This window comes from Pristiophorus japonicus, unplaced genomic scaffold (genome assembly GCF_044704955.1).
Source record: "Pristiophorus japonicus isolate sPriJap1 unplaced genomic scaffold, sPriJap1.hap1 HAP1_SCAFFOLD_207, whole genome shotgun sequence".
In the NCBI taxonomy this organism is placed as follows: domain Eukaryota; kingdom Metazoa; phylum Chordata; class Chondrichthyes; family Pristiophoridae; genus Pristiophorus; species Pristiophorus japonicus.
In genome coordinates, this window is record NW_027251767.1 from 1,111,846 (window position 1) to 1,130,859 (window position 19,014).

Here is a 19,014-nt window from a genome sequence, read left to right on the forward strand (position 1 = left end):
AATGTACTACAATGTATCCCATATTGTACCGAATTGTATTTGAACTGAAAAGCAAGGAAATGTATCGAACGGAACTGCCGTCAGCACCCAAATGTAGTGTATGGGATTGCTGACCGCAGCTAAATGTACTGAACTGCTTTTGAATGGACTGTACAAATTTTTATATGCAAATTTTGAAATTTAAAAAAACTCTGTGCTGGTGAGCAGACACAAATGCTCAAGCATAACAGCTGTGTGAAGGTGGATGCAGAGTGCATTCAGGTTTGAGACGAGAAAAGTGGTGTCCTGCTCCTTCGTGGCAACATGATGCACCATAAAGTGATGAGAACTGGTTTCAGCGAATTGCTGCTCAATCCAAAAGTACACTAGCTCCTTCGAGCCGGAATTGAACCAGCGACCTAAGGATGACTTTGCTGAGTATTCCACTACAGTCCTCCGCTCTACCAACTGAGCTATCGAAGGGAAGCGCCAAAGATTTTTCTGTGCGATGATTGTTTTCCGTGAGCATGTTGACGCATCTGGACTCGTGGCGTGGCCTGTGCGTCTTCAGTACCAGCCCATGCTGCAGCGCGGTGGGACTGTCAACCGCCAGCTACTCTTTACAGCCTGGAAAACGCGTGTGACTAACAATCACAAGAGTGTAGCTTTGACTTCTTATCAGGCTCGCAGATTTTTTGCAAGCTGCGCATTCTGAATTTAAAGACCTTGCAAGCTGCCCGACTTGCTCGTGACGCCTGGCCGCTTGCATGGCAAGTGCCTTCTTCGCGCAGCAGGCAGCATATCAGTCTGCTCAATCGAAGGTCCTGAGTCAAATGCTCAGAAAAGCAATCAATGCTCGCAAGTCGTTCTTTTGGCTTCTCTCGCCTCATATATCCATCTTTGCAAAAATCAAGACGTCTTGCTTATGACATGGCAGAAAAAGGTTTGCTGTGCTTTGACCCATCTGGCGTGAACTCAGTGACACGTGAGACCACATTTCTTTCTGGAGAATTGCTCTGAGCCAAAAGCAGAGTGGAGAATGCAGGCATCGATCCCCCTATCACTCACATGCTAAGCGAGCGCTCTACCATTTGAGCTAATTCCCCAGTAGCTTCTTGCAGGTTTCCCTCATTTGCTTCTCAGTCGCCTTTTCGCACTCGTCTCCAAGCTGCTCCACGACCATCAGAGAACTGGCCCACTCCTTGTATCCAATCGACATTGCGGAGCAGCAGCGAGCGAGCAACAGCAGGACGCGAAGCCACAGTAACGAAGAAAGAAGCCGAGAAGAGCACGAGACCGTGGAAGGGAAGCGAGGTGACCGGAAAGTAGCGGCCGCCCTGTGTGTGAGGGAGCAGGCGACAGCGCTGTCTGACTGATAGCCAACTTGTTTTGCCTGAAAGGGAGTGCTGAGTGCTTTGAAGTGTTGCTGCTCTGCAGTTTGTTGAATGTACTACAATGTATCCCATATTGTACCGAATTGTACTTGAACTGAAAAGCAAGGAAATGTATCGAACGGAACTGCCGTCAGCACCCAAATGTAGTGTATGGGATTGCTGACCGCAGCTAAATGTACTGAACTGCTTTTGAATGGACTGTACAAATTTTTATATGCAAATTTTGAAATTTAAAAAAACTCTGTGCTGGTGAGCAGACACAAATGCTCAAGCATAACAGCTGTGTGAAGGTGGATGCAGAGTGCATTCAGGTTTGAGACGAGAAAAGTGGTGTCCTGCTCCTTCGTGGCAACATGATGCACCACAAAGTGATGAGAACTGGTTTGAGCGAATTGCTGCTCAATCCAAAAGTACACTAGCTCCTTCGAGCCGGAATTGAACGAGCGACCTAAGGATGACTTTGCTGAGTATTCCACTACAGTCCTCCGCTCTACCAACTGAGCTATCGAAGGGAAGCGCCAAAGATTTTTCTGTGCGATGATTGTTTTCCGTGAGCATGTTGACGCATCTGGACTCGTGGCGTGGCCTGTGCGTCTTCAGTACCAGCCCATGCTGCAGCGCGGTGGGACTGTCAACCGCCAGCTACTCTTTACAGCCTGGAAAACGCGTGTGACTAACAATCACAAGAGTGTAGCTTTGACTTCTTATCAGGCTCGCAGATTTTTTGCAAGCTGCGCATTCTGAATTTAAAGACCTTGCAAGCTGCCCGACTTGGTCGTGCTGCCTGGCCGCTTGCATGGCAAGTGCCTTCTTCGCGCAGCAGGCAGCATATCAGTCTGCTCAATCGAAGGTCCTGAGTCAAATGCTCAGAAAAGCAATCAATGCTCGCAAGTCGTTCTTTTGGCTTCTCTCGCCTCATATATCCATCTTTGCAAAAATCAAGACGTCTTGCTTATGACATGGCAGAAAAAGGTTTGCTGTGCTTTGACCCATCTGGCGTGAACTCAGTGACACGTGAGACCACATTTCTTTCTGGAGAATTGCTCTGAGCCAAAAGCAGAGTGGAGAGTGCAGGCATCGATCCCGCTACCTCTCACATGCTAAGCGAGCGCTCTACCATTTGAGCTAATTCCCCAGTAGCTTTTTGCAGGTTTCCCTCATTTGCTTCACAGTCACCTTTTCGCACTCGTCTCCAAGCTGCTCCACGACCATCAGAGAACTGGCCCACTCCTTGTATCCAATCGACATTGCGGAGCAGCAGCGAGCGAGCAACAGCAGGACGCGAAGCCACAGTAACGAAGAAAGAAGCCGAGAAGAGCACGAGACCGTGGAAGGGAAGCGAGGTGACCGGAAAGTAGCGGCCGCCCTGTGTGTGAGGGAGCAGGCGACAGCGCTGTCTGACTGATGGCCAACTTGTTTTGCCTGAAAGGGAGTGCTGAGTGCTTTGAAGTGTTGCTGCTCTGCAGTTTGTTGAATGTACTACAATGTATCCCATATTGTACCGAATTGTACTTGAACTGAAAAGCAAGGAAATGTATCGAACGGAACTGCCGTCAGCACCCAAATGTAGTGTATGGGATTGCTGACCGCAGCTAAATGTACTGAACTGCTTTTGAATGGACTGTACAAATTTTTATATGCAAATTTTGAAATTTAAAAAAACTCTGTGCTGGTGAGCAGACACAAATGCTCAAGCATAACAGCTGTGTGAAGGTGGATGCAGAGTGCATTCAGGTTTGAGACGAGAAAAGTGGTGTCCTGCTCCTTCGTGGCAACATGATGCACCATAAAGTGATGAGAACTGGTTTGAGCTAATTGCTGCTCAATCCAAAAGTACACTAGCTCCTTCGAGCCGGAATTGAACCAGCGAGCTAAGGATGACTTTGCGGAGTATTCCACTACAGTCCTCCGTTCTACCAACTGAGCTATCGAAGGGAACCGCCAAAGATTTTACTGTGCGATGATTGTTTTCCGTGAGCATGTTGACGCATCTGGACTCGTGGCGTGGCCTGTGCGTCTTCAGTACCAGCCCATGCTGCAGCGCGGTGGGACTGTCAACCGCCAGCTACTCTTTACAGCCTGGAAAACGCGTGTGACTAACAATCACAAGAGTGTAGCTTTGACTTCTTATCAGGCTCGCAGATTTTTTGCAAGCTGCGCATTCTGAATTTAAAGACCTTGCAAGCTGCCCGACTTGGTCGTGCTGCCTGGCCGCTTGCATGGCAAGTGCCTTCTTCGCGCAGCAGGCAGCATATCAGTCTGCTCAATCGAAGGTCCTGAGTCAAATGCTCAGAAAAGCAATCAATGCTCGCAAGTCGTTCTTTTGGCTTCTCTCGCCTCATATATCCATCTTTGCAAAAATCAAGACGTCTTGCTTATGACATGGCAGAAAAAGGTTTGCTGTGCTTTGACCCATCTGGCGTGAACTCAGTGACACGTGAGACCACATTTCTTTCTGGAGAATTGCTCTGAGCCAAAAGCAGAGTGGAGAATGCAGGCATCAATCCCCCTACCTCTCGCATGCTAAGCGAGCGCTCTACCATTTGAACTAATTCCCCAGTAGCTTCTTGCAGGTTTCCCTCATTTGCTTCTCAGTCGCCTTTTCGCACTCGTCTCCAAGCTGCTCCACGACCATCAGAGAACTGGCCCACTCCTTGTATCCAATCGACATTGCGGAGCAGCAGCGAGCGAGCAACAGCAGGACGCGAAGCCACAGTAACGAAGAAAGAAGCCGAGAAGAGCACGAGACCGTGGAAGGGAAGCGAGGTGACCGGAAAGTAGCGGCCGCCCTGTGTGTGAGGGAGCAGGCGACAGCGCTGTCTGACTGATAGCCAACTTGTTTTGCCTGAAAGGGAGTGCTGAGTGCTTTGAAGTGTTGCTGCTCTGCAGTTTGTTGAATGTACTACAATGTATCCCATATTGTACCGAATTGTACTTGAACTGAAAAGCAAGGAAATGTATCGAACGGAACTGCCGTCAGCACCCAAATGTAGTGTATGGGATTGCTGACCGCAGCTAAATGTACTGAACTGCTTTTGAATGGACTGTACAAATTTTTATATGCAAATTTTGAAATTTAAAAAAACTCTGTGCTGGTGAGCAGACACAAATGCTCAAGCATAACAGCTGTGTGAAGGTGGATGCAGAGTGCATTCAGGTTTGAGACGAGAAAAGTGGTGTCCTGCTCCTTCGTGGCAACATGATGCACCATAAAGTGATGAGAACTGGTTTGAGCGAATTGCTGCTTAATCCAAAAGTACACTAGCTCCTTCGAGCCGGAATTGAACCAGCTACCTAAGGATGACTTTGCTGAGTCCTCCGTTCTACCAACTGAGCTATCGAAGGGAACCGTCAAAGATTTTACTGTGCGATGATTGTTTTCCGTGAGCATGTTGACGCATCTGGACTCGTGGCGTGGCCTGTGCGTCTTCAGTACCAGCCCATGCTGCAGCGCGGTGGGACTGTCAACCGCCAGCTACTCTTTACAGCCTGGAAAACGCGTGTGACTAACAATCACAAGAGTGTAGCTTTGACTTCTTATCAGGCTCGCAGATTTTTTGCAAGCTGCGCATTCTGAATTTAAAGACCTTGCAAGCTGCCCGACTTGGTCGTGCTGCCTGGCCGCTTGCATGGCAAGTGCCTTCTTCGCGCAGCAGGCAGCATATCAGTCTGCTCAATCGAAGGTCCTGAGTCAAATGCTCAGAAAAGCAATCAATGCTCGCAAGTCGTTCTTTTGGCTTCTCTCGCCTCATATATCCATCTTTGCAAAAATCAAGACGTCTTGCTTATGACATGGCAGAAAAAGGTTTGCTGTGCTTTGACCCATCTGGCGTGAACTCAGTGACACGTGAGACCACATTTCTTTCTGGAGAATTGCTCTGAGCCAAAAGCAGAGTGGAGAGTGCAGGCATCGATCCCGCTATTTCTCACATGCAAAGCGAGCGCTCTACCATTTGAGCTAATTCCCCAGTAACTTCTTGCAGGTTGCCCTCATTTGCTTCACAGTCGCCTTTTCCCACTCGTCTCCAAGCTGCTCCACGACCATCAGAGAACTGGCCCACTCCTTGTATCCAATCGACATTGCGGAGCAGCAGCGAGCGAGCAACAGCAGGACGCAAAGCCACAGTAACGAAGAAAGAAGCCGAGAAGAGCACGAGACCGTGGAAGGGAAGCGAGGTGACCGGAAAGTAGCGGCCGCCCTGTGTGTGAGGGAGCAGGCGACAGCGCTGTCTGACTGATGGCCAACTTGTTTTGCCTGAAAGGGAGTGCTGAGTGCTTTGAAGTGTTGCTGCTCTGCAGTTTGTTGAATGTACTACAATGTATCCCATATTGTACCGAATTGTATTTGAACTGAAAAGCAAGGAAATGTATCGAACGGAACTGCCGTCAGCACCCAAATGTAGTGTATGGGATTGCTGACCGCAGCTAAATGTACTGAACTGCTTTTGAATGGACTGTACAAATTTTTATATGCAAATTTTGAAATTTAAAAAAACTCTGTGCTGGTGAGCAGACACAAATGCTCAAGCATAACAGCTGTGTGAAGGTGGATGCAGAGTGCATTCAGGTTTGAGACGAGAAAAGTGGTGTCCTGCTCCTTCGTGGCAACATGATGCACCATAAAGTGATGAGAACTGGTTTGAGCGAATTGCTGCTCAATCCAAAAGTACACTAGCTCCTTCGAGCCGGAATTGAACGAGCGACCTAAGGATGACTTTGCTGAGTATTCCACTACAGTCCTCCGCTCTACCAACTGAGCTATCGAAGGGAAGCGCCAAAGATTTTTCTGTGCGATGATTGTTTTCCGTGAGCATGTTGACGCATCTGGACTCGTGGCGTGGCCTGTGCGTCTTCAGTACCAGCCCATGCTGCAGCGCGGTGGGACTGTCAACCGCCAGCTACTCTTTACAGCCTGGAAAACGCGTGTGACTAACAATCACAAGAGTGTAGCTTTGACTTCTTATCAGGCTCGCAGATTTTTTGCAAGCTGCGCATTCTGAATTTAAAGACCTTGCAAGCTGCCCGACTTGCTCGTGACGCCTGGCCGCTTGCATGGCAAGTGCCTTCTTCGCGCAGCAGGCAGCATATCAGTCTGCTCAATCGAAGGTCCTGAGTCAAATGCTCAGAAAAGCAATCAATGCTCGCAAGTCGTTCTTTTGGCTTCTCTCGCCTCATATATCCATCTTTGCAAAAATCAAGACGTCTTGCTTATGACATGGCAGAAAAAGGTTTGCTGTGCTTTGACCCATCTGGCGTGAACTCAGTGACACGTGAGACCACATTTCTTTCTGGAGAATTGCTCTGAGCCAAGAGCAGAGTGGAGAATGCAGGCATCGATCCCCCTATCACTCACATGCTAAGCGAGCGCTCTACCATTTGAGCTAATTCCCCAGTAGCTTCTTGCAGGTTTCCCTCATTTGCTTCTCAGTCGCCTTTTCGCACTCGTCTCCAAGCTGCTCCACGACCATCAGAGAACTGGCCCACTCCTTGTATCCAATCGACATTGCGGAGCAGCAGCGAGCGAGCAACAGCAGGACGCGAAGCCACAGTAACGAAGAAAGAAGCCGAGAAGAGCACGAGACCGTGGAAGGGAAGCGAGGTGACCGGAAAGTAGCGGCCGCCCTGTGTGTGAGGGAGCAGGCGACAGCGCTGTCTGACTGATAGCCAACTTGTTTTGCCTGAAAGGGAGTGCTGAGTGCTTTGAAGTGTTGCTGCTCTGCAGTTTGTTGAATGTACTACAATGTATCCCATATTGTACCGAATTGTACTTGAACTGAAAAGCAAGGAAATGTATCGAACGGAACTGCCGTCAGCACCCAAATGTAGTGTATGGGATTGCTGACCGCAGCTAAATGTACTGAACTGCTTTTGAATGGACTGTACAAATTTTTATATGCAAATTTTGAAATTAAAAAAAACTCTGTGCTGGTGAGCAGACAAAAATGCTCAAGCATAACAGCTGTGTGAAGGTGGATGCAGAGTGCATTCAGGTTTGAGACGAGAAAAGTGGTGTCCTGCTCCTTCGTGGCAACATGATGCACCATAAAGTGATGAGAACTGGTTTGAGCGAATTGCTGCTCAATCCAAAAGTACACTAGCTCCTTCGAGCCGGAATTGAACCAGCGACCTAAGGATGACTTTGCTGAGTATTCCACTACAGTCCTCCGCTCTACCAACTGAGCTATCGAAGGGAAGCGCCGAAGATTTTTCTGTGCGATGATTGTTTTCCGTGAGCATGTTGACGCATCTGGACTCGTGGCGTGGCCTGTGCGTCTTCAGTACCAGCCCATGCTGCAGCGCGGTGGGACTGTCAACCGCCAGCTACTCTTTACAGCCTGGAAAACGCGTGTGACTAACAATCACAAGAGTGTAGCTTTGACTTCTTATCAGGCTCGCAGATTTTTTGCAAGCTGCGCATTCTGAATTTAAAGACCTTGCAAGCTGCCCGACTTGGTCGTGCTGCCTGGCCGCTTGCATGGCAAGTGCCTTCTTCGCGCAGCAGGCAGCATATCAGTCTGCTCAATCGAAGGTCCTGAGTCAAATGCTCAGAAAAGCAATCAATGCTCGCAAGTCGTTCTTTTGGCTTCTCTCGCCTCATATATCCATCTTTGCAAAAATCAAGACGTCTTGCTTATGACATGGCAGAAAAAGGTTTGCTGTGCTTTGACCCATCTGGCGTGAACTCAGTGACACGTGAGACCACATTTCTTTCTGGAGAATTGCTCTGAGCCAAAAGCAGAGTGGAGAGTGCAGGCATCGATCCCGCTACCTCTCACATGCTAAGCGAGCGCTCTACCATTTGAGCTAATTCCCCAGTAGCTTTTTGCAGGTTTCCCTCATTTGCTTCACAGTCACCTTTTCGCACTCGTCTCCAAGCTGCTCCACGACCATCAGAGAACTGGCCCACTCCTTGTATCCAATCGACATTGCGGAGCAGCAGCGAGCGAGCAACAGCAGGACGCGAAGCCACAGTAACGAAGAAAGAAGCCGAGAAGAGCACGAGACCGTGGAAGGGAAGCGAGGTGACCGGAAAGTAGCGGCCGCCCTGTGTGTGAGGGAGCAGGCGACAGCGCTGTCTGACTGATGGCCAACTTGTTTTGCCTGAAAGGGAGTGCTGAGTGCTTTGAAGTGTTGCTGCTCTGCAGTTTGTTGAATGTACTACAATGTATCCCATATTGTACCGAATTGTACTTGAACTGAAAAGCAAGGAAATGTATCGAACGGAACTGCCGTCAGCACCCAAATGTAGTGTATGGGATTGCTGACCGCAGCTAAATGTACTGAACTGCTTTTGAATGGACTGTACAAATTTTTATATGCAAATTTTGAAATTTAAAAAAACTCTGTGCTGGTGAGCAGACACAAATGCTCAAGCATAACAGCTGTGTGAAGGTGGATGCAGAGTGCATTCAGGTTTGAGACGAGAAAAGTGGTGTCCTGCTCCTTCGTGGCAACATGATGCACCATAAAGTGATGAGAACTGGTTTGAGCGAATTGCTGCTCAATCCAAAAGTACACTAGCTCCTTCGAGCCGGAATTGAACCAGCGAGCTAAGGATGACTTTGCGGAGTATTCCACTACAGTCCTCCGCTCTACCAACTGAGCTATCGAAGGGAAGCGCCAAAGATTTTTCTGTGCGATGATTGTTTTCCGTGAGCATGTTGACGCATCTGGACTCGTGGCGTGGCCTGTGCGTCTTCAGTACCAGCCCATGCTGCAGCGCGGTGGGACTGTCAACCGCCAGCTACTCTTTACAGCCTGGAAAACGCGTGTGACTAACAATCACAAGAGTGTAGCTTTGACTTCTTATCAGGCTCGCAGATTTTTTGCAAGCTGCGCATTCTGAATTTAAAGACCTTGCAAGCTGCCCGACTTGGTCGTGCTGCCTGGCCGCTTGCATGGCAAGTGCCTTCTTCGCGCAGCAGGCAGCATATCAGTCTGCTCAATCGAAGGTCCTGAGTCAAATGCTCAGAAAAGCAATCAATGCTCGCAAGTCGTTCTTTTGGCTTCTCTCGCCTCATATATCCATCTTTGCAAAAATCAAGACGTCTTGCTTATGACATGGCAGAAAAAGGTTTGCTGTGCTTTGACCCATCTGGCGTGAACTCAGTGACACGTGAGACCACATTTCTTTCTGGAGAATTGCTCTGAGCCAAAAGCAGAGTGGAGAGTGCAGGCATCGATCCCGCTACCTCTCACATGCTAAGCGAGCGCTCTACCATTTGAGCTAATTCCCCAGTAGCTTTTTGCAGATTTCCCTCATTTGCTTCTCAGTCGCCTTTTCGCACTCGTCTCCAAGCTGCTCCACGACCATCAGAGAACTGGCCCACTCCTTGTATCCAATCGACATTGCGGATCAGCAGCGAGCGAGCAACAGCAGGACGCGAAGCCACAGTAACGAAGAAAGAAGCCGAGAAGAGCACGAGACCGTGGAAGGGAAGCGAGGTGACCGGAAAGTAGCGGCCGCCCTGTGTGTGAGGGAGCAGGCGACAGCGCTGTCTGACTGATGGCCAACTTGTTTTGCCTGAAAGGGAGTGCTGAGTGCTTTGAAGTGTTGCTGCTCTGCAGTTTGTTGAATGCACTACAATGTATCCCATATTGTACCGAATTGTACTTGAACTGAAAAGCAAGGAAATGTATCGAACGGAACTGCCGTCAGCACCCAAATGTAGTGTATGGGATTGCTGACCGCAGCTAAATGTACTGAACTGCTTTTGAATGGACTGTACAAATTTTTATATGCAAATTTTGAAATTTAAAAAAACTCTGTGCTGGTGAGCAGACACAAATGCTCAAGCATAACAGCTGTGTGAAGGTGGATGCAGAGTGCATTCAGGTTTGAGACGAGAAAAGTGGTGTCATGCTCCTTCGGGGCAACATGATGCACCATAAAGTGATGAGAACTGGTTTGAGCGAATTGCTGCTTAATCCAAAAGTACACTAGCTCCTTCGAGCCGGAATTGAACCAGCGACCGAAGGATGACTTTGCTGAGTATTCCACTACAGTCCTCCGCTCTACCAACTGAGCTATCGAAGGGAAGCGCCAAAGATTTTTCTGTGCGATGATTGTTTTCCGTGAGCATGTTGACGCATCTGGACTCGTGGCGTGGCCTGTGCGTCTTCAGTACCAGCCCATGCTGCAGCGCGGTGGGACTGTCAACCGCCAGCGACTCTTTACAGCCTGGAAAACGCGTGTGACTAACAATCACAAGAGTGTAGCTTTGACTTCTTATCAGGCTCGCAGATTTTTTGCAAGCTGCGCATTCTGAATTTAAAGACCTTGCAAGCTGCCCGACTTGGTCGTGCTGCCTGGCCGCTTGCATGGCAAGTGCCTTCTTCGCGCAGCAGGCAGCATATCAGTCTGCTCAATCGAAGGTCCTGAGTCAAATGCTCAGAAAAGCAATCAATGCTCGCAAGTCGTTCTTTTGGCTTCTCTCGCCTCATATATCCATCTTTGCAAAAATCAAGACGTCTTGCTTATGACATGGCAGAAAAAGGTTTGCTGTGCTTTGACCCATCTGGCGTGAACTCAGTGACACGTGAGACCACATTTCTTTCTGGAGAATTGCTCTGAGCCAAAAGCAGAGTGGAGAGTGCAGGCATCGATCCCGCTACCTCTCACATGCTAAGCGAGCGCTCTACCATTTGAGCTAATTCCCCAGTAGCTTTTTGCAGATTTCCCTCATTTGCTTCTCAGTCGCCTTTTCGCACTCGTCTCCAAGCTGCTCCACGACCATCAGAGAACTGGCCCACTCCTTGTATCCAATCGACATTGCGGATCAGCAGCGAGCGAGCAACAGCAGGACGCGAAGCCACAGTAACGAAGAAAGAAGCCGAGAAGAGCACGAGACCGTGGAAGGGAAGCGAGGTGACCGGAAAGTAGCGGCCGCCCTGTGTGTGAGGGAGCAGGCGACAGCGCTGTCTGACTGATGGCCAACTTGTTTTGCCTGAAAGGGAGTGCTGAGTGCTTTGAAGTGTTGCTGCTCTGCAGTTTGTTGAATGCACTACAATGTATCCCATATTGTACCGAATTGTACTTGAACTGAAAAGCAAGGAAATGTATCGAACGGAACTGCCGTCAGCACCCAAATGTAGTGTATGGGATTGCTGACCGCAGCTAAATGTACTGAACTGCTTTTGAATGGACTGTACAAATTTTTATATGCAAATTTTGAAATTTAAAAAAACTCTGTGCTGGTGAGCAGACACAAATGCTCAAGCATAACAGCTGTGTGAAGGTGGATGCAGAGTGCATTCAGGTTTGAGACGAGAAAAGTGGTGTCATGCTCCTTCGGGGCAACATGATGCACCATAAAGTGATGAGAACTGGTTTGAGCGAATTGCTGCTTAATCCAAAAGTACACTAGCTCCTTCGAGCCGGAATTGAACCAGCGACCGAAGGATGACTTTGCTGAGTATTCCACTACAGTCCTCCGCTCTACCAACTGAGCTATCGAAGGGAAGCGCCAAAGATTTTTCTGTGCGATGATTGTTTTCCGTGAGCATGTTGACGCATCTGGACTCGTGGCGTGGCCTGTGCGTCTTCAGTACCAGCCCATGCTGCAGCGCGGTGGGACTGTCAACCGCCAGCGACTCTTTACAGCCTGGAAAACGCGTGTGACTAACAATCACAAGAGTGTAGCTTTGACTTCTTATCAGGCTCGCAGATTTTTTGCAAGCTGCGCATTCTGAATTTAAAGACCTTGCAAGCTGCCCGACTTGGTCGTGCTGCCTGGCCGCTTGCATGGCAAGTGCCTTCTTCGCGCAGCAGGCAGCATATCAGTCTGCTCAATCGAAGGTCCTGAGTCAAATGCTCAGAAAAGCAATCAATGCTCGCAAGTCATTCTTTTGGCTTCTCTCGCCTCATATATCCATCTTTGCAAAAATCAAGACGTCTTGCTTATGACATGGCAGAAAAAGGTTTGCTGTGCTTTGACCCATCTGGCGTGAACTCAGTGACACGTGAGACCACATTTCTTTCTGGAGAATTGCTCTGAGCCAAAAGCAGAGTGGAGAGTGCAGGCATCGATCCCGCTACCTCTCAAATGCTAAGCGAGCGCTCTACCATTTGAGCTAATTCCCCAGTAGCTTCTTGCAGGTTGCCCTCATTTGCTTCACAGTCGCCTTTTCGCACTCGTCTCCAAGCTGCTCCACGACCATCAGAGAACTGGCCCACTCCTTGTATCCAATCGACATTGCGGAGCAGCAGCGAGCGAGCAACAGCAGGACGCGAAGCCACAGTAACGAAGAAAGAAGCCGAGAAGAGCATGAGACCGTGGAAGGGAAGCGAGGTGACCGGAAAGTAGCGGCCGCCCTGTGTGTGAGGGAGCAGGCGACAGCGCTGTCTGACTGATGGCCAACTTGTTTTGCCTGAAAGGGAGTGCTGAGTGCTTTGAAGTGTTGCTGCTCTGCAGTTTGTTGAATGTACTACAATGTATCCCATATTGTACCGAATTGTACTTGAACTGAAAAGCAAGGAAATGTATCGAACGGAACTGCCGTCAGCACCCAAATGTAGTGTATGGGATTGCTGACCGCAGCTAAATGTACTGAACTGCTTTTGAATGGACTGTACAAATTTTTATATGCAAATTTTGAAATTTAAAAAAACTCTGTGCTGGTGAGCAGACACAAATGCTCAAGCATAACAGCTGTGTGAAGGTGGATGCAGAGTGCATTCAGGTTTGAAACGAGAAAAGTGGTGTCCTGCTCCTTCGTGGCAACATGATGCACCATAAAGTGATGAGAACTGGTTTGAGCGAATTGCTGCTCAATCCAAAAGTACACTAGCTCCTTCGAGCCGGAATTGAACCAGCGACCTAAGGATGACTTTGCTGAGTATTCCATTACAGTCCTCCGCTCTACCAACTGAGCTATCGAAGGGAAGCGCCAAAGATTTTTCTGTGCGATGATTGTTTTCCGTGAGCATGTTGACGCATCTGGACTCGTGGCGGCCTGTGCGTCTTCAGTACCAGCCCATGCTGCAGCGCGGTGGGACTGTCAACCGCCAGCTACTCTTTACAGCCTGGAAAACGCGTGTGACTAACAATCACAAGAGTGTAGCTTTGACTTCTTATCAGGCTCGCAGATTTTTTGCAAGCTGCGCATTCTGAATTTAAAGACCTTGCAAGCTGCCCGACTTGGTCGTGCTGCCTGGCCGCTTGCATGGCAAGTGCCTTCTTCGCGCAGCAGGCAGCATATCAGTCTGCTCAATCGAAGGTCCTGAGTCAAATGCTCAGAAAAGCAATCAATGCTCGCAAGTCGTTCTTTTGGCTTCTCTCGCCTCATATATCCATCTTTGCAAAAATCAAGACGTCTTGCTTATGACATGGCAGAAAAAGGTTTGCTGTGCTTTGACCCATCTGGCGTGAACTCAGTGACACGTGAGACCACATTTCTTTCTGGAGAATTGCTCTGAGCCAAAAGCAGAGTGGAGAATGCAGGCATCGATCCCCCTATCACTCACATGCTAAGCGAGCGCTCTACCATTTGAGCTAATTCCCCAGTAGCTTCTTGCAGGTTTCCCTCATTTGCTTCTCAGTCGCCTTTTCGCACTCGTCTCCAAGCTGCTCCACGACCATCAGAGAACTGGCCCACTCCTTGTATCCAATCGACATTGCGGAGCAGCAGCGAGCGAGCAACAGCAGGACGTAAAGCCACAGTAACGAAGAAAGAAGCCGAGAAGAGCACGAGACCGTGGAAGGGAAGCGAGGTGACCGGAAAGTAGCGGCCGCCCTGTGTGTGAGGGAGCAGGCGACAGCGCTGTCTGACTGATGGCCAACTTGTTTTGCCTGAAAGGGAGTGCTGAGTGCTTTGAAGTGTTGCTGCTCTGCAGTTTGTTGAATGTACTACAATGTATCCCATATTGTACCGAATTGTACTTGAACTGAAAAGCAAGGAAATGTATTGAACGGAACTGCCGTCAGCACCCAAATGTAGTGTATGGGATTGCTGACCGCAGCTAAATGTACTGAACTGCTTTTGAATGGACTGTACAAATTTTTATATGCAAATTTTGAAATTTAAAAAAACTCTGTGCTGGTGAGCAGACACAAATGCTCAAGCATAACAGCTGTGTGAAGGTGGATGCAGAGTGCATTCAGGTTTGAGACGAGAAAAGTGGTGTCCTGCTCCTTCGTGGCAACATGATGCACCATAAAGTGATGAGAACTGGTTTGAGCGAATTGCTGCTTAATCCAAAAGTACACTAGCTCCTTCGAGCCGGAATTGAACCAGCGACCTAAGGATGACTTTGCTGAATATTCCACTACAGTCCTCTGCTCTACCAACTGAGCTATCGAAGGGAAGCGCCAAAGATTTTTCTGTGCGATGATTGTTTTCCGTGAGCATGTTGACGCATCTGGACTCGTGACGTGGCCTGTGCGTCTTCAGTACCAGCCCATGCTGCAGCGCGGTGGGACTGTCAACCGCCAGCTACTCTTTACAGCCTGGAAAACGCGTGTGACTAACAATCACAAGAGTGTAGCTTTGACTTCTTATCAGGCTCGCAGATTTTTTGCAAGCTGCGCATTCTGAATTTAAAGACCTTGCAAGCTGCCCGACTTGGTCGTGCTGCCTGGCCGCTTGCATGGCAAGTGCCTTCTTCGCGCAGCAGGCAGCATATCAGTCTGCTCAATCGAAGGTCCTGAGTCAAATGCTCAGAAAAGCAATCAATGCTCGCAAGTCGTTCTTTTGGCTTCTCTCGCCTCATATATCCATCTTTGCAAAAATCAAGACGTCTTGCTTATGACATGGCAGAAAAAGGTTTGCTGTGCTTTGACCCATCTGGCGTGAACTCAGTGACACATGAGACCACATTTCTTTCTGGAGAATTGCTCTGAGCCAAAAGCAGAGTGGAGAATGCAGGCATCGATCCCCCTATCACTCACATGCTAAGCGAGCGCTCTACCATTTGAGCTAATTCCCCAGTAGCTTTTTGCAGGTTTCCCTCATTTGCTTCTCAGTCGCCTTTTCGCACTCGTCTCCAAGCTGCTCCACGACCATCAGAGAACTGGCCCACTCCTTGTATCCAATCGACATTGCGGAGCAGCAGCGAGCGAGCAACAGCAGGACGCAAAGCCACAGTAACGAAGAAAGAAGCCGAGAAGAGCACGAGACCGTGGAAGGGAAGCGAGGTGACCGGAAAGTAGCGGCCGCCCTGTGTGTGAGGGAGCAGGCGACAGCGCTGTCTGACTGATGGCCAACTTGTTTTGCCTGAAAGGGAGTGCTGAGTGCTTTGAAGTGTTGCTGCTCTGCAGTTTGTTGAATGTACTACAATGTATCCCATATTGTACCGAATTGTACTTGAACTGAAAAGCAAGGAAATGTATCGAACGGAACTGCCGTCAGCACCCAAATGTAGTGTATGGGATTGCTGACCGCAGCTAAATGTACTGAACTGCTTTTGAATGGACTGTACAAATTTTTATATGCAAATTTTGAAATTTAAAAAAACTCTGTGCTGGTGAGCAGACACAAATGCTCAAGCATAACAGCTGTGTGAAGGTGGATGCAGAGTGCATTCAGGTTTGAGACGAGAAAAGTGGTGTCCTGCTCCTTCGTGGCAACATGATGCACCATAAAGTGATGAGAACTGGTTTGAGCGAATTGCTGCTTAATCCAAAAGTACACTAGCTCCTTCGAGCCGGAATTGAACCAGCGACCTAAGGACGACTTTGCTGAGTCCTCCGTTCTACCAACAGAGCTATCGAAGGGAACCGCCAAAGATTTTACTGTGCGATGATTGTTTTCCGTGAGCATGTTGACGCATCTGGACTCGTGGCGTGGCCTGTGCGTCTTCAGTACCAGCCCATGCTGCAGCGCGGTGGGACTGTCAACCGCCAGCTACTCTTTACAGCCTGGAAAACGCGTGTGACTAACAATCACAAGAGTGTAGCTTTGACTTCTTATCAGGCTCGCAGATTTTTTGCAAGCTGCGCATTCTGAATTTAAAGACCTTGCAAGCTGCCCGACTTGGTCGTGCTGCCTGGCCGCTTGCATGGCAAGTGCCTTCTTCGCGCAGCAGGCAGCATATCAGTCTGCTCAATCGAAGGTCCTGAGTCAAATGCTCAGAAAAGCAATCAATGCTCGCAAGTCGTTCTTTTGGCTTCTCTCGCCTCATATATCCATCTTTGCAAAAATCAAGACGTCTTGCTTATGACATGGCAGAAAAAGGTTTGCTGTGCTTTGACCCATCTGGCGTGAACTCAGTGACACGTGAGACCACATTTCTTTCTGGAGAATTGCTCTGAGCCAAAAGCAGAGTGGAGAATGCAGGCATCAATCCCCCTACCTCTCGCATGCTAAGCGAGCGCTCTACCATTTGAACTAATTCCCCAGTAGCTTCTTGCAGGTTTCCCTCATTTGCTTCTCAGTCGCCTTTTCGCACTCGTCTCCAAGCTGCTCCACGACCATCAGAGAACTGGCCCACTCCTTGTATCCAATCGACATTGCGGAGCAGCAGCGAGCGAGCAACAGCAGGACGCGAAGCCACAGTAACGAAGAAAGAAGCCGAGAAGAGCACGAGACCGTGGAAGGGAAGCGAGGTGACCGGAAAGTAGCGGCCGCCCTGTGTGTGAGGGAGCAGGCGACAGCGCTGTCTGACTGATAGCCAACTTGTTTTGCCTGAAAGGGAGTGCTGAGTGCTTTGAAGTGTTGCTGCTCTGCAGTTTGTTGAATGTACTACAATGTATCCCATATTGTACCGAATTGTACTTGAACTGAAAAGCAAGGAAATGTATCGAACGGAACTGCCGTCAGCACCCAAATGTAGTGTATGGGATTGCTGACCGCAGCTAAATGTACTGAACTGCTTTTGAATGGACTGTACAAATTTTTATATGCAAATTTTGAAATTTAAAAAAACTCTGTGCTGGTGAGCAGACACAAATGCTCAAGCATAACAGCTGTGTGAAGGTGGATGCAGAGTGCATTCAGGTTTGAGACGAGAAAAGTGGTGTCCTGCTCCTTCGTGGCAACATGATGCACCATAAAGTGATGAGAACTGGTTTGAGCGAATTGCTGCTCAATCCAAAAGTACACTAGCTCCTTCGAGCCGGAATTGAACCAGCGACCTAAGGATGACTTTGCTGAGTATTCCACTACAGTCCTCCGCTCTACCAACTGAGCTATCGAAGGGAAGCGCCAAAGATTTTTCTGTTCGATGATTGTTTTCCGTGAGCATGTTGACGCATCTGGACTCGTGGCGTGGCCTGTGCGTCTTCAGTGCCAGCCCATGCTGCAGCGCGGTGGGACTGTCAACCGCCAGCTACTCTTTACAGCCTGGAAAACGCGTGTGACTAACAATCACAAGAGTGTAGCTTTGACTTCTTATCAGGCTCGCAGATTTTTTGCAAGCTGCGCATTCTGAATTTAAAGACCTTGCAAGCTGCCCGACTTGGTCGTGCTGCCTGGCCGCTTGCATGGCAAGTGCCTTCTTCGCGCAGCAGGCAGCATATCAGTCTGCTCAATCGAAGGTCCTGAGTCAAATGCTCAGAAAAGCAATCAATGCTCGCAAGTCGTTCTTTTGGCTTCTCTCGCCTCATATATCCATCTTTGCAAAAATCAAGACGTCTTGCTTATGACATGGCAGAAAAAGGTTTGCTGTGCTTTGACCCATCTGGCGTGAACTCAGTGACACGTGAGACCACATTTCTTTCTGGAGAATTGCTCTGAGCCAAAAGCAGAGTGGAGAATGCAGGCATCGATCCCCCTATCACTCACATGCTAAGCGAGCGCTCTACCATTTGAGCTAATTCCCCAGTAGCTTCTTGCAGGTTTCCCTCATTTGCTTCTCAGTCGCCTTTTCGCACTCGTCTCCAAGCTGCTCCACGACCATCAGAGAACTGGCCCACTCCTTGTATCCAATCGACATTGCGGAGCAGCAGCGAGTGAGCAACAGCAGGACGTAAAGCCACAGTAACGAAGAAAGAAGCCGAGAAGAGCACGAGACCGTGGAAGGGAAGCGAGGTGACCGGAAAGTAGCGGCCGCCCTGTGTGTGAGGGAGCAGGCGACAGCGCTGTCTGACTGATGGCCAACTTGTTTTGCCTGAAAGGGAGTGCTGAGTGCTTTGAAGTGTTGCTGCTCTGCAGTTTGTTGAATGTACTACAATGTATCCCATATTGTACCGAATTGTACTTGAACTGAAAAGCAAGGAAATGTATTGAACGGAACTGCCGTCAGCACCCAAATGTAGTGTATGGGATTGCTGACCGCAGCTAAATGTACTGAACTGCTTTTGAATGGACTGTACAAATTTTTATATGCAAATTTTGAAATTTAAAAAAACTCTGTGCTGGTGAGCAGACACAAATGCTCAAGCATAACAGCTGTGTGAAGGTGGATGCAGAGTGCATTCAGGTTTGAGACGAGAAAAGTGGTGTCCTGCTCCTTCGTGGCAACATGATGCACCATAAAGTGATGAGAACTGGTTTGAGCGAATTGCTGCTTAATCCAAAAGTACACTAGCTCCTTCGAGCCGGAATTGAACCAGCGACCTAAGGATGACTTTGCTGAATATTCCACTACAGTCCTCCGCTCTACCAACTGAGCTATCGAAGGGAAGCGCCAAAGATTTTTCTGTGCGATGATTGTTTTCCGTGAGCATGTTGACGCATCTGGACTCGTGACGTGGCCTGTGCG

General features: G+C 48.9%; 12 non-coding genes across 12 annotated transcripts; all 12 read right to left on the minus strand.

Moving 5' to 3' along the window:
- Positions 1-370: 370 nt before the first annotated feature.
- On the minus strand, positions 371-462 carry trnay-gua (transfer RNA tyrosine (anticodon GUA)). Its single transcript is given in 2 exon segments — positions 371-406; positions 426-462. It is a non-coding gene; the product is annotated as a tRNA-Tyr (tRNA).
- A 1,331-nt stretch (positions 463-1,793) lies between these two features.
- trnay-gua (transfer RNA tyrosine (anticodon GUA)) lies at positions 1,794-1,885 on the minus strand. Its single transcript is given in 2 exon segments — positions 1,794-1,829; positions 1,849-1,885. It is a non-coding gene; the product is annotated as a tRNA-Tyr (tRNA).
- Positions 1,886-3,216: 1,331 nt separating this feature from the next.
- On the minus strand, positions 3,217-3,308 carry trnay-gua (transfer RNA tyrosine (anticodon GUA)). Its single transcript is given in 2 exon segments — positions 3,217-3,252; positions 3,272-3,308. It is a non-coding gene; the product is annotated as a tRNA-Tyr (tRNA).
- A 2,741-nt stretch (positions 3,309-6,049) lies between these two features.
- Positions 6,050-6,141, minus strand: trnay-gua (transfer RNA tyrosine (anticodon GUA)). Its single transcript is given in 2 exon segments — positions 6,050-6,085; positions 6,105-6,141. It is a non-coding gene; the product is annotated as a tRNA-Tyr (tRNA).
- A 1,331-nt stretch (positions 6,142-7,472) lies between these two features.
- On the minus strand, positions 7,473-7,564 carry trnay-gua (transfer RNA tyrosine (anticodon GUA)). The gene is given in 2 exon segments: positions 7,473-7,508; positions 7,528-7,564. It is a non-coding gene; the product is annotated as a tRNA-Tyr (tRNA).
- Positions 7,565-8,895: 1,331 nt separating this feature from the next.
- Positions 8,896-8,987, minus strand: trnay-gua (transfer RNA tyrosine (anticodon GUA)). The gene is given in 2 exon segments: positions 8,896-8,931; positions 8,951-8,987. It is a non-coding gene; the product is annotated as a tRNA-Tyr (tRNA).
- A 1,331-nt stretch (positions 8,988-10,318) lies between these two features.
- On the minus strand, positions 10,319-10,410 carry trnay-gua (transfer RNA tyrosine (anticodon GUA)). Its single transcript is given in 2 exon segments — positions 10,319-10,354; positions 10,374-10,410. It is a non-coding gene; the product is annotated as a tRNA-Tyr (tRNA).
- Positions 10,411-11,741: 1,331 nt separating this feature from the next.
- On the minus strand, positions 11,742-11,833 carry trnay-gua (transfer RNA tyrosine (anticodon GUA)). The gene is given in 2 exon segments: positions 11,742-11,777; positions 11,797-11,833. It is a non-coding gene; the product is annotated as a tRNA-Tyr (tRNA).
- Positions 11,834-13,164: 1,331 nt separating this feature from the next.
- Positions 13,165-13,256, minus strand: trnay-gua (transfer RNA tyrosine (anticodon GUA)). Its single transcript is given in 2 exon segments — positions 13,165-13,200; positions 13,220-13,256. It is a non-coding gene; the product is annotated as a tRNA-Tyr (tRNA).
- A 1,329-nt stretch (positions 13,257-14,585) lies between these two features.
- On the minus strand, positions 14,586-14,677 carry trnay-gua (transfer RNA tyrosine (anticodon GUA)). The gene is given in 2 exon segments: positions 14,586-14,621; positions 14,641-14,677. It is a non-coding gene; the product is annotated as a tRNA-Tyr (tRNA).
- A 2,741-nt stretch (positions 14,678-17,418) lies between these two features.
- Positions 17,419-17,510, minus strand: trnay-gua (transfer RNA tyrosine (anticodon GUA)). The gene is given in 2 exon segments: positions 17,419-17,454; positions 17,474-17,510. It is a non-coding gene; the product is annotated as a tRNA-Tyr (tRNA).
- Positions 17,511-18,841: 1,331 nt separating this feature from the next.
- Positions 18,842-18,933, minus strand: trnay-gua (transfer RNA tyrosine (anticodon GUA)). Its single transcript is given in 2 exon segments — positions 18,842-18,877; positions 18,897-18,933. It is a non-coding gene; the product is annotated as a tRNA-Tyr (tRNA).
- Between the last annotated feature and the right edge of the window lie 81 nt (positions 18,934-19,014).